Source organism: Xenopus laevis, chromosome 9_10L (genome assembly GCF_017654675.1).
Source record: "Xenopus laevis strain J_2021 chromosome 9_10L, Xenopus_laevis_v10.1, whole genome shotgun sequence".
NCBI lineage: Eukaryota > Metazoa > Chordata > Amphibia > Anura > Pipidae > Xenopus > Xenopus laevis.
Window position 1 is genome coordinate 50,886,832 of NC_054387.1, and position 4,157 is coordinate 50,890,988.

General features: G+C 44.6%; 1 long non-coding RNA gene across 1 annotated transcript; it reads left to right on the forward strand.

The window, feature by feature from the left end:
* On the forward strand, positions 1-3,367 carry LOC108701166. The gene is made up of 2 exons (XR_001933112.2): positions 1-850; positions 1,997-3,367. It is a non-coding gene; the product is annotated as an uncharacterized LOC108701166 (long non-coding RNA).
* Positions 3,368-4,157: the final 790 nt, after the last annotated feature.

The window sequence follows — 4,157 nt, forward strand, 5'->3', positions numbered from 1 at the left end:
AAAAATGTTGCATAATATAATTTGCTAATAATTCAGAAATCCCTTTGGGCTCCTGTGGAACATCACTCAGTATCAATAAAATCAATGTGATCCCTCCATAAAGCCACAAGGAATAGTAAATAAATAAGCTCAGTGCACAAAGAGAAATTTCAGGTTGGGCAGGGTGGGTGGTGCCTTCCCAAAACATGCAAATAAAGGTCAGGGAAGGAAGCAGCACAGGAATCAGATCTTCCAGGTGTGTGGCTGGGGTGAGTTTGCTTGTGAGCCCACAGGTATGGCTCGTTCAAGGGCAGTGGGGCGCTGTCCAGTCCTGTTTATCTTGGCCTTTGCCTTTGATGCAGTGGCCATTGGCTTGATTCTGGCAGGCATCTTTGCCAACCTGGAGAAGAATGGTAGGAGTTTTGGGGAATTCCTCATCTACAGCGGGGGAATCCTGGTGTTTTTCAGCCTGCTTCTCTGGCTGGCCTGGTACTCTTTCAACCTAGAGGTGTCCATGGAGGAACTAATAAGGGACAGCCAGGAACCCCCCAGGAGGAACAATTTAGTTCAATTGGCCAGGAAGGTCTCAGAGAGCATCTCTAAGAGGAGCAAGCGCAAAGTCTTATCTAGGGAACCCCAGCTTGGAGGACAGCCCTGCAACCCTAACCAATTTGGAGACCATAATGGCTGCCTGGCCACCCCAACCTTCATCAACAAAGGCTTCACAAATCAACTGGATATCCCTACCCCTATCCAAGAGGAGAAACCCCTGGAACTGAGCTCCATCAGCAGCCAATATGGCTATCCAGTGGCTCAAACTACTCAGGGGATGGCTATGGACAGACTGGTATAGGATGCCACATGCTCTAAGGTAAGATATATACAAAACATAACCAGTTGCTTATATAACTTTCTAAATATATAGGATTCTTCTGAAAACTGCAAATTACAAAATTCTCTGCCCTGCCCTCTGGAGAAGTGATTGTCAACCAGCTGTTCTGATATTGCTGAACTATAACTCTCCACAGTCAGCGGTGTGTGGGGGTTGTAGTTCAGCAACCCCTGTGTAGGGGTTTATTTATGTGAGTGCAAGGGGGATTCTTTATTTACCCAGCACAATGGTTAAATGTTTTAACCATTCAAATTATGTGTGGGCAAGAGCAGTTATGCAATTAGATCTGGGATTTTGGAATAGGGTTTTCTTCACTACTCCCAACAAAGAATGTTCTGGGGGAAGTCCTGGGCTGATAAGGATCTTCCAAAATCAACTCCCATTCTTCAGCATTGGACAGGAGCATGGCTAGCTTGGAGGGGGTGATGTGTAGCAGACTCAGTTGGGCAAAACTAAAAAGAGCCGCTCATTTGACAAGGTCACCGAATGTGCGCAATTTGGCCACCCACATGTACAGACAAATAAGTCTTATTTAATCATTTGCTAATGAACATATCACACTGCAGGTTTATCAGGAGAGGACTAAATTCATGTGACGCCCCCCCCCCGCCCTTCAATGGTATTTTCTGCCCTGACCCATAGATATGTGGTGTCTGCTGAGTGCCAGTCACAAGGTTGGCACGGATCTGCCAGTTGCCATTGAATTTTATATTAAAGTGATTCTGTCAGTCAGTAAAGCTTGGGTGGCCTAAAGCCCTACTAGCTTATAGCATTCCTAAGTCAGTGTCTGTTTTTTCCCCACAGACTTTAGCTAAAACCAGGTTGTGTAGATAGAGGGGGGGGTTATTTACTGTATTGCTGGGGGTCTATACCTCTATTTGTTCATATTAAGTGTGTTCCGTATATTTATTCTATTTTATAATGGTATTCATGCTTATGGGTGGGAGCTTTTGGAGGGGGGTCCAGTGTGAGCTATTTTGGTTTATACTAAATCCTGGGTTCAGGAAGGTATTTCCCCATAGAGCCTGTTCGAGGGGTGGGGGCATTTGCCTGGTGTATGGTGGGTTTGGGTAAGACGGGACTTGCCAGACTTGTTTAACTTAAATCTGCTTCTCCTTCCTTCAGATCAGATAAGCCGGTGCCAATGTTTTGATCCCATTCCAGGAACCTTGCTGGTTACCTGCTTGGCTGCTTATGTCCCTGCCTTGCCTGGAGACCAGTCCCTTCCCAGATTTGACTTGGTTGGTCACTGTCTGCCTGTGATGAATGGGATGGATAAATAATTATGCACATGGAATTAAGGGGACATGGAATTTCATATTTGATTCACATATCTCATTATGGTTGGAATAAACATTGGTGATTGTTACGCTGGACAGATGATGCACAGTTGAGTCTCCCCTCCTAATAAGGGAGAAAGTTAAAGGATATGACACTTACGTTGCTGCACTGAACTTTGTACTCCCATAGTGTAGGCAGGTATTAATTGTGTCTCTTATAAAGTGGGGGGGGGGTTCACCCAGATTGTGTGCACATTAAAGAAAGGCGGATAATTGGAAACTAAGGTTGGGCACTGGTGTCTCTTGCATACCGATACTGATTGTAGGCATCTAATGCTTACGAACACAAAAACTGACCAACACACCATGCAACATAAATGCCCCAAAAGCCTGCCCCTTTAAACTGGTGGCTGCCACCACTTGATGCAGGTGGTGGTTTTAACATTTACCTCCTTGTATGGTTATTCACAATTCATATAATTAAGCTGTTCATAAGTAGCCAATTACCCTAGGGGTGACTAGCCTGTATTACATACTAACATTATTTCATTTCACCTTCTTTCCCTGGAGAGAAAAATCTGCATGTGGAAGCTGCCATCTTGCCAAGCCATTCTCTGTAGATTTAAGAAGAACTGTTCCCCTGCCAAGGCAAGCAAGAGAAACACAGAGAATGAATATTCTTGGCACTGTACCTGTTAATGCAGGCAATGCGAGATTTAGAACCCACGTAACTGTGCTATACAGCGTTGATCAATTAGAATGGGCCTCTCTGTAATATTTTAGGTTACATATATTTGTGGGTCAGTGCATGACCAACTTTACTCTTTCTTGAGGTATGTTGACTACCTACCCCTGCCCCTCCAGAAGTTGTACATACAGGGTCTCGCTGCCAACAGCTGTTGTGAATTCTGGGTGTTGTAATTCAAAAATTTTAAAATATATTTACAGACCATTCTACTGATTGGAAACTATGCAACAGGAAGGGGCTTTCCGCTATAGTTTCACCTGTTGCTGATCTATTACTTACCATGGGAGGCTGGGAGTTATACAATGGTCTGTCCATCCTGACAGACGTCTGTAGAGTTGCATTCAAATTGGTGTTGTCACTGTGTATGTAATTCTGTGCAGATTATTTTGTTCTTAATGTGTATATAAAGGATCAGTTCTATTTTTATAAACTGTAACATTCTAAGGAATGGCCATGGCACAATAAAAATGTGTTGTTTTTTTTTTCCTGTATAAAAACGTTTTAAATTCCTTTAGAGCAATGTCACCCATTGATTTGTCACCTGTGGGAGACTGTCTGAAAATACCATTAAATTCTGAATAATGATGATTGCTCCCTATAAAACACTTTACATGGGGTGATCTAGCTTAATTGCAGGAAACACCATTGTTTGTGTGTCTTTCCAAACAATAGAAACAGATTGATGACCATACTGTGACAGGCCATTGGTGGCTATATGAGCAGAGGGCCCGAATTGACCTATGTATGTCTGTCTTTAGTCTGTTTCCTGTTGAAATGATGGATTCTGGAAATTGATGACCTGGTTTCCAGAGAATCTGTGCATCACCTATGGCAGAGAACAGACGTACTCAAAGTCCCAGAATCCACCATTCCCCCATGGAACAAGGTGAAGTATGGGGTTGGATGACTCTGCCAGCCTAAGGGAAGGGAGTGACTGTGGATCCCCACCCCTCTCTCACCTTCACAGAAAGTACCTACCCCAGATACCCAGGGAACCCACTGTACCTACTGCACTGAGAGACAGTGACTGTGTATCCCCACCCCTCTCCCACCTGCACAGAAAGTACCTACCCCAGATACCCAGGGAACCCACTGTACCTACTGCACGGGGAGACAGTGACTGTGTATCTCCACCCCTCTCCCACCTGCACAGAAAGTACCTACCCCAGATACCCAGGGAACCCACTGTACATACTGCATTGGGAGTGACTGTATATCCCCACCCCTTTCCCACCTGCACAGAAAGTACCTACCCCAG